At 41.7% G+C, this 13,319-nt stretch overlaps 1 protein-coding gene across 6 annotated transcripts in view; it reads right to left on the bottom strand.

The window, feature by feature from the left end:
- RAI2 (retinoic acid induced 2) overlaps window positions 1-7,663 on the bottom strand; it is a 347,676-nt gene extending 340,013 nt beyond the window's left edge. For 2 of the 6 annotated variants that reach the window (XM_036912883.2, XM_036912881.2), the window contains exons 1-2: window positions 7,520-7,653; window positions 5,104-5,189 (exon numbers count right to left, since the gene is read on the bottom strand). The gene's annotated coding sequence lies outside the window, so the exon portion shown is untranslated. Of the gene's footprint in view, window positions 1-5,103; window positions 5,190-7,519 lie in introns of all 6 variants that reach the window. The other 4 variants (XM_036912887.2, XM_036912886.2, XM_036912885.2 and 1 more) reach the window with 3 other exon arrangements.
- Window positions 7,664-13,319: the final 5,656 nt, after the last annotated feature.

Consider the following 13,319-nt stretch of genomic DNA (forward strand, 5'->3'; position numbering starts at 1 on the left):
AGATTTTAGTTAACGTCTCTCAAAAAGTTATCAATAAGGTAAACAAAGTATACATATTAAGAATAGCAAAGATTTAATCCACACAAAAAGCACAACTTGATTATTTATACACCAAATATTGCATTTCACAAATAGGGAACACACATTCATTTTGAGAACATATGGAACATTTGCAAAAATTGCCTCAGTTGGCTGTAAAGAGAATCCCAACCTTGCATTCCTGGTGGAGATAGATCTGCTAATGCTGTTGGTTCTCTTTTTCAGAAACTGGGGTAGCCTGAGTCTCCATGTGGCCAAGTCAGAAGCCGCTGACCAACTGTCCCCAATCAAAATCATGTTAGATTCCAAGAAGGCTTTCTAATCAATCAGAAAACATGACTTAAACTAAATCACAGGAAACTCCACATTTGGGGGTTCCAAAGCACAACTGTTGGAAACACAGTAAAATGAGAAACGACTGTGATGGCTTTCTTTTCCAGCTTCCTGTTTTTCGTTTTTCTTCATTTTTCTATCCAGTTGCAAACTATCAAATCATTCAACTGCCATCTTCCATTTCTGTTGTACTTTCACATGTATTATTAATTCACGATAAGTCTATGAGGTTGAAAAAGTATCGTTGTCATTGCTCAACATCACTAATCATTAGGAAAATGCAAATCCAAACCACAATGTGGTATCACCTCACACCAGTCAGAATGGCATATCAAGACAAGAGATAACAAGTGTTGGCAAGGATGTGGAGGAAAGGGAACCCTCATGCACTGCTGATGGGAATGTAAATTGGTGCAGCCACTATGCAAACCAGTGTGGAGGTTTCTCAAACTAAAAATAGAAATGCCATATGATCCAGCAATTCCACTTCTGGAAATTTACTGACAAAAACAAAGTCACTGATTCAGAAAAACATATGCACCCCTATGTTTACCACAGCTGTATTTACAATAGCCGAGATATGGAAGCAACCTAAATGGCCATCGATAGTTGAACAGATAAAAAAGATGTGGTACGTATACACAATGGAATTTACTCAGCCATAAAAAGGAATGAAATCTTGCCATTTACAACAACATGGGTGGACCTAGAGGATATTATGCTAAGTGAAATGAGTCAGAGAGAGAAAAACAATACCATGTGATTTCACTTATATGAGGAATCTATAAAACAAACGAACACACATAAGAGAAACAGATTCACAGACACAGAGAACAGACTGGTGGTTGCCATAGGGGAGGGAGCTTGGGGGATGTGTGAAATAGGTGAAGGGGAAAAAAATTGTGAGAGTGTTTGGTATCTTGACCTGGGTGATGGTTACATGAATATAAACACATGTCAAAATTTATCAAGCTATACGTTAAGATTTGTGCATTCTATTGTATGTACCTCCGTATAAAAAAAGTATTATCATTCTTATTTATGAAACTCAAGCAAATGAAGCCTGCCTCTTGCCCAACTCCAAAATATATATATATATATATTTGGCAGTAGAAAGCCAGACCTTTCCAAAAAAATACCTGAATACTATTCTGGATATGCAACAGCATCTTAGGAGCAGCCACCCATCTTCCTAACCCAATAGCATAAAGCCCATTTTGCCACCAAGGGAGGAGGCTTAAAGTGCTGGGAAATTAAGGCTCCCCCCAACAGTCCTCAAGCCGAAGTGATAGGCCTTGATGTATAAATGCTGCAGCTCCCTCAGCCTCAGGTGGTAGAACTCTAAGGCACAGTTTCTACGCCGTCTCCCGAGATCGCCAGCAGGCTTCAGCTCCAGCCGCACCCTGCACTGGCTCCTTGGTTTGCCTGTCTCCTTTCTCCACCCCCTGCAGTGTTTCCTTCACCTCCCCATCAGATGACTTGCACTTGAATCCCTCCCTGTCTTGGATCTACTTCTACAGGAACCCAAATTAAAACAAACTTTCATTCTGGAAAAAAAATGGTGGCATTTTTTTTTTTGCACAATGTCTACTTATTGCTTAATGTCAGCGATAACTGAGTCATTAACATTTGTTTTTGATCTCCGGACACGCAGAGAACTCCGGATAAATGTAACCAACAAACACAGTATTCAGCGAGCACCCCCAGCCTACCAAGCTGGGTACTAATGGCCTTATTTACAACAGAACACCGCAAAGTAAGCACAGTACTGGGCTAGTGCAGATGAGGAAATAAGGAAGACTCGAATATTTCAAGTTGGAATTTAGTAAGAACATGGGGCAAAGAAGGGGTTAATAATGCTTCATATTATGGGTGTCATAAACGATCTGCCTGTGTGTACTCTAAAAGGCTGCCCAGGTCAGCTCGCCAAAGGGACCTCAAGACTGCAGTGGGAGTTTGCATGGCCCTGATTCCACACGGAAATTGCAACACCCAACATTGCTGCCACTTTCGGTGGGGACTAGTCTTTTCCTGGAGACTGTCCATGGAAGTGGACACCTTATCTGGGCAAACCTGCCCACTCTCTGTAAGATCAGAGAGGCCTGGCTACAGAATGCCCAACTCTAAAGCTCACACCACTCCTGCAAGAAATTATTAAGGGACATTTCTTTTGCCCTTTATTCTTCTTGGGATGATCTGCAACCATTCATTGCTCATTCCTTACAATGATCCTATGAAGTAATGCAGGGGAAAGCTGGGAGATTTGTAGAAGGGGTTACTCAGTTCAAATGACCCCTTCCAGCATCCTTACACCCTTCCTCGGACAGAAGAAAGTCTCTAAAGATCATGCCAAATCTTCCTTGGCAGTGATAGGTAGGACAATGGAAAATAGTTCAAAAGGGTCTTGTGTTTTCTGAAAGAATTTAAGACCAGCTTTATAGAGATGTGGGGGTTATATTTAAGTTCCCCCCCTCCTGCTCTGTATCCATGTTTTAAAAGGCCAAATCCACCCTGAGATAAATAAGGTTTTATTCCCAGGAAAACTGAGTTCTTTATGCTACCTGGGCTCTGCTTCCAGGACTATTTTTTTTTCCTCCGGTGGGATAATATTGTCCCTTCATCTGAAGAAATGAAGAAAATATGTAAAACTGGCTATGGCTACTGCTGAGTGCCCAGTCAGCCAGCAGGAAAGACCAACACTGAGACCCTGATACGGCACCAGTCCCCAGGGTGATCAGCCAGCTCCCTGCTGCTGGGTCGATTACAGTGGACGCCTTCCATCATGGAAGGGGCAGCGTTTGGTTCTTACTGGAAGAGATAGTGTGGACACAAATTTGCCTTCCTTGCATGCGAGGTTTTTGTCAAAAATGCCATCCGTGGACTTACAGAATGTGTTATGCACCATTATAGTATCCCATAGAGCATTGCATCTGATCAAGGAACTCACTGCATGGCAAAGGAAGTGCAACAAATGAAATGAGGTAAGCAAATGAAATGCTTATGGAGTTCATTGGTCTTACCATAGTCCCTACCATCCTGAAGCAGCCGGCTTAGTGCAGTGGAGTGGCCTTTTGGTAACTCAGTGACAGTGCCAACTGGGTGGCAATATTTTGCAGGGCTTCGGCTAGGTTCTTCAGAAAGCTGTATATGCTGTGAGTCAGCATCTAATATATGGTGCTGCTTCTCCCATTGCCAAGAGTCACAGGTCCAGGAATCAAGGGGTGGGAATGGGAATGACACTGCTCACTATTACCCCTAGTGACCCACTAGCAAAATTTTGCTTCTTGTTCCTGTGAACTTGTGCTCTGTTGGCCTAGAGGTCTTAGTTCCAAAAGGAAGAATGTCCTACCAGGAGACACAACAATGATGCCACTGAAGTGGAAGCTAAGACTGTTCCTGACTATTTTTGACTCCTTATGCCTCTGAATCAACAAATAAAGAAGGGAGTTGCTGTGCAAAAAAAAAATTCAGTAAACCATGGTCTAAGCAGACGTGCTGTCATCCAGGCTTTGTTGTCCCATTTCTAGAGCACAGGCAGAGTAAATTTAGTACCATTCTTAGGGGCCCTAGGTTTTCAGAATGGTCAGTGAGCACTGGCTTCAACTTAGTCACCAGTTGCATTAGCTCCTAACAAGAAAGTCAGCTTGTACTTTGAAGCTTTGAAGCCAGGCATTGACTTCTCCCCTCTAGCTCTGAAAGCCTTAGGAGTATTCTTCCAGTAGAAGGCTATTTCATCTACATTGGAAATCTGCTGTTCAGTGGAGCCACCTGCATTAATGATCCCAGCCAGGTCTTCTGGGTAACTTGCTGCAGCTTCTCCATCAGCACTTGCTGCCTCACCTGCACTTTGATGTTGTGGAGGCGGCTTCTTTCCTTAAACCTCAGGAACCAACCCCTGCTAGCTTCACACTTTTCTTCTGCAGCTTCCTCACCTCTCTCAGCCTTCACAGAACTGAAGAGAGTTAGGGCCGTGGTCTGGATTAGGCTTTGGCTTAAGGGAATGTTATGGCTGGTTTGGTCTTCTATGCAGACCACTCAAACTTTCCCCATTATCAGCAGTAAGGCTGTTTTGCTTTCTTATCATTCATGTGCTCACTAGAGCAGCACTTTTCATTTCCTTCAAGAACTTTTCCTTTGATTCACCACTTGGCTAACTGCCGTGCAAGAGGCCTAGCTTTCAGCCTGTCTTGGCTTTTAATATGCCTCCCTCCCTAAGCTTAATCATTTCTAGCTTTTGATTTAAAGTGAGAGACATATGACTCTTCCTTTCACTTGAACTCTTAGAGGCCAGTGTATGGTTATTAACTGGCCTAATTTTAATATTGCTACATCTCGGGGAATAGGGAGGCCTTAGGACAGGGAGAAAGATGGGGAACAGGTGATTGGTAGAGCGGTCAGAACAGACACATTTATCGATTAAGGTTGCTGTCTTATATGGGGCACAGTTTGTGGTGTCCCAAAACAATTACAATAGTCACGTCACACATCACCGATCACAGATACCATAGCAAATATAATCATGATGAAACAATCTGAACTATTGCAAGAACTACCAAAATATGACACAGAGCTACAAAGTGAGCAAACACTGTTGGAAAAATGGTGCCAACAGACTTGCTCAACAAGGGGTTGCCACAAACCTTCAATTTGTAAAAAATGTGGTATCTCTGAAGCACAATAAAATAAGGTATGCCTGTAATGTGAAGACAGATTCTGTGTGCTCTAATGTACCTGCTGGAGGAAAGGGAGTTTATCCATCTCTGGTCCACACGTCATAACCTGTTTCTGAAAGCTTTCAGAGGGCCTGGAAACAGCCCCTTATATTTGAAAGACAAAAGAAATAAATTAGTCTTGATGTTCATGCTTTTCACATAAGGACACCCAGTCTGAGAACAAAGATGTTCAGCTTTATTGCTAAGAAATATCTGAAACAGTCATCACATTGCTCATGGGTGGATGGGAGAGGGGCCTAATCAGCTTGTGAGTTCCCCTAGCTCTAATGGCACTCGCGCCTGGGCAGTGAGAGGGTTAAATGCACCGAGTCACACTGTACTTCCTCAGGGGTCAGTTAGGAAAGCAGGAGCACGCTATGTATACCAGGGACAAAGGGTTAGCACAGGAATCGGTGGTTTACAGGACTATTTAAAAAGGTAGGAAAGACAAGCCCGAAGAAGGTGCCACCAAAGATCAAAGAAGCAGATGCTGGAGACCTCAGCTGGAAGCACCAATGTGGAAAATTCTCAGAAGATTCCTGAGAAGCTGCTGAAGAATCCCTGAAGATCCCCTCACCCTACCCCCACCCAGCTGTAGCAGTGATGTATGCAAGTCTCATGACATATATGAGTTCTTCAGGAAGCTTCCATAAATCTCACATCTGCCCATGTGGAGAAAAATGGCTTCTCCTTTTCTTTTGCCTTCAAATTTCATTCAAGTTCCTCTCATCAACAAACTCGAAACTGGAACCATACTGAGAAATGTGGTTCCTGGAAGTGTTCTTGGAAATGTGGTTCTCGGCTGCTCTTCTGCAAAGCAGAGACTGTAGAGGGGAGAGGTGGTGGTGCTGAGTTGAGACCTGGCACACACTGGTCACGAAGCAGCAGGGACACTGAGCAAGCACTCCACTGGGGTGTCTGAAAGAACGATTTTTCTCCTAGGATTTCTGTCCACTGCCCAGCCTCCCTTTTCCCCCACTTCATTGTGCAGGACCCAAAGGAGGACCTGGGGGTCTCAATCCTAGAAGGCAACTGCTGAATAATTCAGTAGCATTGGAAAATAGGTGAAAGGACTTAGAACCTTATGCTAACAACCCGAGCATAAAAGTGAGACTTGAGGTCTAGTCCCAGCTTTGGTGCTAGCAGCAACATGATCTGGGGCGAACCACGGAACCTGCTTGCAGCTGTTTTACTGTAAACCTCAAAAAGCTTGGAAGAGCACATTAGCTCTGGGTGCTTTTCCCAAGAATGCATAACCTCAGTGTTTTCATGAGGACACATCAGACCCAAACTGAGGCACATGGTATAAAATGACTGACCAGTACTCTTCACAATTGTTATGGTCAGGAAAACCAAAGTAAGACTGAGAAATGCCAGAGTGAAGGAGACTAAGGAGACACGAGAGTTAAATGCAATATGGGATCGTGGGTTGAATTCTGAAAGTGAAAAAGAGCTTTAGTGGAAAACCCAGTGAAATATAAAGTCTGGAGTTAATTGTATTGTACCAATGTTAATTTGAGTTTTTTGTACCATGGTTATGAAAGCTGTTAACATTAGAAGAAGCTGGGTGAAGGGTATATGAGAACTCTCTGTACTATTTTTTGAAATTTTTCTGTAAATCTACAATAATCCCAAAATAAAACTGTGAAGCGTTAAAAAATGAAAGCTGTTTAAATAGTATCAAAACTAAATTCATCATTTAGCACTGGGCCCTGCAAATTATGTAGCTGGTCCTGCGTGGAAGTATGTGAAAAACTGGATAAAACCTGTTTCCTGTGACACAAAATAATGAAGTGGCAGCAAACCGAGTCCCATGAGCTTGAGGGAGGCCTGGAAGGAGCAGAGACAGGAGCTGCTCCATCTAGATGAGTCCCTACAGGACTAAGAAGGGCTTGAGGCCAATGACCATAGACCAGGGGGGACAAATAGGTATCCCAGCTGATGACGGCTAAGAAAAATGACAATAGCCTGATTCCGAAACCCTCTCCGCCACCTTGGCACTCTGTAAGACCCCTAAAACTTAGAAGCAAAGGGTAGCGTCCCAAGACGGCCACATAATTGGTTCCTGACTTCCTCCCCTCACAAGAACAACCAACAACTATTCTTGGACAAGACATCCCCGAGAGAACCCGCGGGCACGGGCATGAGGGCAAAGCACCCCTGCACCAGAGACCTAGACAGACACATCAGCAGGTGCAGAGAGCGGCTACAAGCGGACCGCACTGCCCTCCACCGGCCCGCGCAGCGCCACGGGGAGGCTTCCCCTGGGCCTCCAGTTCCTCCAGAGGGAAAAGAGAGCCCAGGGCAGCCAGCCAGCCCCCCCGCATTGTGGGTCGCCTCGTGGGAGCCCCGACTCTGGTCTTGCCCCACAGGGATTGCAGAGGAATCTGTCGGTGGCTGAGAAGTGGGAGCACCTTGGCCCACTGAGTTCCTACCTGCAGAGCCCACGTGGTGTTCCCAGCCAGCGGCTTGGCTCTTCTGCGCAACAAGGCCGGGGCGCTCTCTGACCTGGGGCTCGCTGCGCAGTGCAGCTGCAGGTCCTCAACGAGGAGCTAGGACGGGTGCTGGCTCTAGAGCCTGTTCTGCGCACGCGCCGCCAGGTGCTGCGTCAGCCTCCGTATCCCGGCCCCACCTGACCAAAGGGCGGGAGGAATTCCGGGAGGAGGGGCCAGAGGCGAGTGGGCAGGGCGACCCCCAAGTCAAAGCCCGCATCCGCGCCCAGCCGCGTGCCCCCGACACCCAGGCTGGGGATCGACCCAACCCAGGCTGAGAATGGCCCCTGGCCCCTCTCAATCAGAGCCTGTCTGGAAAAAGTTGGGAGTTGCCAAGTTGCCAGAGAGAGGAAGCCGAGCCCCACCCACCTCGGCCCCAGGCCCCATCTGACCAGAGGGTTGGTAGGGAGCATCTGGAAGATGTGTAATCAACCTAGAAATTCAGTTGTTACAGAAGAATAATATTTCTTGCCCACCTGTGTTGGTGTAGAGATTTGTACCTGTCATCCATCAATCGTCCAAATTAATACTACTAATTATTTGAGATTACCAATGATTTCGTCTCAAAGTAGATGAGCAGATATTTTATCATGATGAAAAAGGGTATTGCAAATTTAATGTATTGAGAGTTGGAACAAGGGTGAAGGAAGGAGTGACAAGGGCTTTACTCCCAAAGGACAGTGAACATACGATTTGATCGCCACTGTCAGAATGCTGCAGACATTCTACTCTCCCCGATGTGAGTTTGGCCTTTAAAGAAAAGTGAAAACCAGAGTTGAAAATCTAAGCCTTGCTGACCAAAATAAAAATATTACCATATACTTCAATAAATATTACAGTATAAAATGATAATATGCTGTAGTAACACTCATTTTACCTAGGAAGGACAAAACACTCCTAAAATTTTCAGTATCCTTACAATTACACCCACAATAGTAAATTATTGTTTCTGAATTAAACTATCCCGTTTTGCTTCTCAAGCAAGAAAGTAAACATTCTAACCATGCCACATTTATGGAACTGGCTGAAAAATATATTATCACTAATTTAAAAAGCACTGTAGATGACATTAGTAAAAGTTCTGCAAAATCACCCCCATTAAAAAAAAAACACTAAGCATCCATACTCAGAATATTTCAATGTTTATTAATTTTGTTTCAAAACACTACATTGAGATAAATGTATTATCAAAAACAAGTCTTTGACATTGAAAATGTTTACCACTGGACTAATGCAATGACAGAAAGAAGCTGTGAAGTTTTGAAGACAGAGAAGGTCTAATTTAGCTTTAAAATAAAATATGAAACACCTTAATGAAATTTACTTTGCTCAATCAGTGTTATTTTAAAGAAATTGTGTGTTATTTCAATCAAGTCATGGGAACTATTTTATGAGCACTTTAAAGGGGGAGGGGCATTCTAAACTGGTTTCCAATAATAGAGCAGGTGGTATTTAAATTTAAGTTTGAATTAGCTAAAATGAGATAAAATTTAAAACTTAGCTCCTCTAATTAGCCACATCTCAAGTGCTCAAGAGCCACATGTGGCTAGTGACTACATATATTGGACAATGTGAAATCATAGAATTGGACAGGGCAAGTCTAATAACATATAAGCAACCACCGTAATAAAATTAACCACATCAATCTTGAAAAAGTTTTGTAAATATGAAGGTTTGGTTTTATAATTTTGTTTCTAATACAGGAAATGCTTTTTAACACAAAATACAAATCAAATTTGAAATCTGCACATACAATTTGAAATTTAATCTTGCCTAGGATATAATTTTGCTTTTCCATATTAGATCTATTACCAGTAGTTTGTAAAATTATTTGTGAAACTGAATGGTGAAGCCAAAGACTAGGACTATCTTAGATGAATTAACCTGAATAACTTTGAAAACTCTTTTGCCCTCTATGGAAGATTTTTTTGGCTTGAATTATCTACCTTTTAAGACTATTTTGTAGGCATAGCCTAAACATATAAAGATACGTGTAGAAATACTATAGTGTTTTAAGCTAAGAGCAGCTAACAGAAAGTTATTCAGAAAACAGTCTTAAAAATTAAATCTTTTATCATTCTAAAACTATGCCATATTTCACTGAATACTCTGTAAATTGGACTTAACTTTAAGATTTATCAAATGAAAATATGCATCTATTCTTTAAACAGATCCTATAAAACTATCTTAAACTATGCTTAATATTAATTTTAATTTGTTGAATAAACCCTGGATCATTTGGAAATGCAAAAAAAAAAACTATCTTAAACTATCTCACAACTCACAAAAATAACCAGGCTTGTCAACTTTCACACAAATATACTGTTTGACCCACTTACGACCTTGTTTTGAATTCTTTCTTTGTCTTATCAAAAAAAAAAAAAACCGAAGTTACTCAGTGTCAGTTATCTAAGATAAAGCCATGAGTCACAAGCAAATGGCTGTAACTGAAGACTGAACTCATATAAGGACAACATCTGCTTTTTGACCAGTAACTAAGAATGCTATAGAACAAATGTAACTGAGGACTGTTCAGTAGGTTGAAAGCTGAGAGAAAGCATTATAACTGACAACACATGTCATAAACACAAATGATAAACAATGAAATTTTACGGTATTTTCTATCGCTGAAGTATTCAAGAACATTCAAATAAAATGCCTAAATTAGAAATAAAATACTGCTAGTGAGCAAAAGGGAATTTAGTTCTCCAATACTCCTGACAATATCCTTTAAGATACCTTTTTTGTAACAGAATTTTTTATCAGTTCTTTTTTTTCATTTGAACATTGTAAGATTTAAATTTATATGCATTGCAACTAGTAGAATTAGTCAGAAAATGTGGTAAATGTGTCAAACTTTCACTCAAGCATTTCAGAAACCAAAAAAATAATAATAATAAGTGTGTGAATCTGGTCAGACTTTTTATTCATTGTGATGTATTTTTAAATGTAAATGACTTCAATGTAACCAAAAAATCTCCTGAGATCATTTTCTATGTTGACACTGAGCAAACTTCTATGACAAAGCATTATCAGGGGCTAATTAAAATCAAAAGAATATAGGTCTCACTTCTGGAAAGCTTAGGTCAAACAGTATGTCAATCCCCTACTGAGGAAAGCCAGCATGGGTGTTTTGATTTTAAGTACGAGATACTTCCCTTTTGAATCAGGGGAGCTTAGATTTAAGGTCTGTAGTGACGATTCACTTGACAGATACTGAGTGTCTACCTCCCGTAGGTTCCTAAGCTCAGCAGGATGGCCTGCCTATCCAACTGGCTTTCTACCCAACTATCTCCATCTGGGTCACTGACACTTAGATTTTATCTGTCATTAAGAACTAAATGTGCTATTATCTCATTCTACCTTAAAACAACAATGAAAACATCCTTTACAACCTTACTACCATTCCCTAATCAGAGGCTCTTACACAATACTAGTTATCACTTTGCTCACGAAAGGAGACATTACACATCTTCCTAATGTAATTCTGCTTCCTGGGTGGATAGAAAAAGGCTCTTTCTTCCAGTGTGGATGCCAAACTATCATTGCCATGGCAACAAGTCAACTTTGAAATTAGAACTTGGGAAACATACAGGATAATGCAACAGAAAAAAAAAAAAAAAGTAGGAGGGCTGACATTCAGGCATTTCAGTCAGTTGCCTCAGTATTTTCCGCCTTCGACTCTGTTGAAGGGGTCTTCTCTGGAGGTTTCCGTGATTTGGAAGCAACTTTCTTGAGGTTGTATCTAAGGCTACGGACACAGTTGTTGATAGACTTCAAGCATAAATGCCACTCCAGTCCATCTGGTGACAGATCACAACTCAGAAAGACTCCTTGGAGAAACTCTGGTGATAAAAGTCCCAAAACATAAGTTACTTAGAAATCACTTCTCAGAGAAACAAATTTATTCAACCCTAGTTCTGTCGCTGTATCTGTAAAAGGATCATTAAGACTCTACCTAATTAAAACACATGGAGAATAACTATTATTAAATTAGCTGAACAAATTTTTTCATCTAAGAGGATAATAATATGAAATGGCACCATTCTTAAACCACAATAAAACAATATCCCAAGATCTTGCTACAGAACCAGAATGGAAATCCTCTGCTGCCTTCGGTACCTACCCTATGCAAACTTTTCTCATTCTTAAATTTATGAAACATGCATGTCATTCATTTTTTCCTACAGAGATAGGCTGAGACTTTGTAACACACAAGAGGCTGCAGTCTCATACTTTTAGAGGCAAGTGCCTATAACTAGTAAATTTTTTGGTACTACTTGGTTTATCTCAGAAAAAAAGAATGAAGGACTTAAGGTCTTGCAATTAAAGTAAAATTCTATAAGAAAAGTGACAAAACAACATAGCTCATGGAGCACTCCTACAGAAGGTGAGGGGACGGGGGAAAGGTGGGGAAGAGAGGGTTAGCTACAAGAGCACAGCTGCCCTCGGATATTTTTTTAGAGAACTCCCTCAGTACTTGTGAGCCCTTAGAAAAGGATCTGGCGATCACTGCAGGCCAGCATTCGTGGGCTACATTAGCCTCATTTCTTTTTCTTTTTTTTTCAATTTTTATGAAGGTATGATTGATATACACTCTTATAAAGGTTTCACATGAAAAAACAATGTGGTTACTACATTTACCCATATTATCAAGTCCCCACCCATACCCCAGTGCAGTCACTGTCCATCAGTGCAGCAAGTTGCCAGAGATCCACTGTGTGCCTTCTCTGTGTTACACTGTTCTCCCCGTGATCCCCCACACCATGTGTACTAAACATAATACCCCTCAGTCCCCTTCTCCCTCCCTCCCCACCCGCCCTCCCACACCCCTCCCCTTTGGTAACCACTAGTTCATTCTTGGAGTCCCTGAGTCTGCTGCCATTTTGTTCCTTCAGTTTTGCTTCATTGTTATACTCCACAAATGAGGGAAATCATTTGGCATGTCTTTCTCCACCTGGCTTATTTCAGAGCATAATGTCCTCCAGCTCCATCCATGTTGTTGCAAATGGTAGGATTTGTTTCTTTCTTATGGCTGAATGGTATTCCATTGTGTATATGTACCACCTCTTCTTTATCCATTCATCTACTGATGGACACTTAGGTTGCTTCCATATCTTGGCTATTGTAAATAGTGCTGTGATAAACATAGGGGTGCATATGTCTTTTTTAATCTGAGAAGTTGTATTCTTTGGGTATATTCCAAGGAGTGGGATTCCGGGGTCAAACGGTATTTCTATTTTTAGTGTTTTGAGGAACCTCCATATTACTTTCCACAATGGTTGAACTAGCTTACATTCCCAACAGCAGTGTAGGAGGGTTCCCCTTTCTCTGCATCCTCGCCAGCATTTGTTGTTCTTAGTCTTTTCGATGCTGGCCATCCTTATTAGTGTGATAGCCTCATTTATTTTCCAATAGTATCAAGCCTGGGAAATCAGGCCAGTGCCCTATCAGCGTATATCTAAATTTTTTTTTAGCAAGGGATGTGACAAAATGAAAAAGCTTTCATACTCAAAGGACTACTTAATAGATCAGTGGTAGCCTGGAAGGAGGTTTTCAATGGTATGTCCCCAGATTCATTATCAAGCTCTATCCTGCTCAACATTTTTATTAACAAAAATGAAGTTATGGAAAGCAGGCTGTGGATAAAATGAGAGTTCCTGTGGCCAGGATTCTCATCTGGCCCTGGTTGACTAGCTCACTGCACACCTGTGGGCAATACATGGCTGTTGACTCTATATAA

Source organism: Manis pentadactyla, chromosome X, assembly GCF_030020395.1.
Source record: "Manis pentadactyla isolate mManPen7 chromosome X, mManPen7.hap1, whole genome shotgun sequence".
In the NCBI taxonomy this organism is placed as follows: domain Eukaryota; kingdom Metazoa; phylum Chordata; class Mammalia; order Pholidota; family Manidae; genus Manis; species Manis pentadactyla.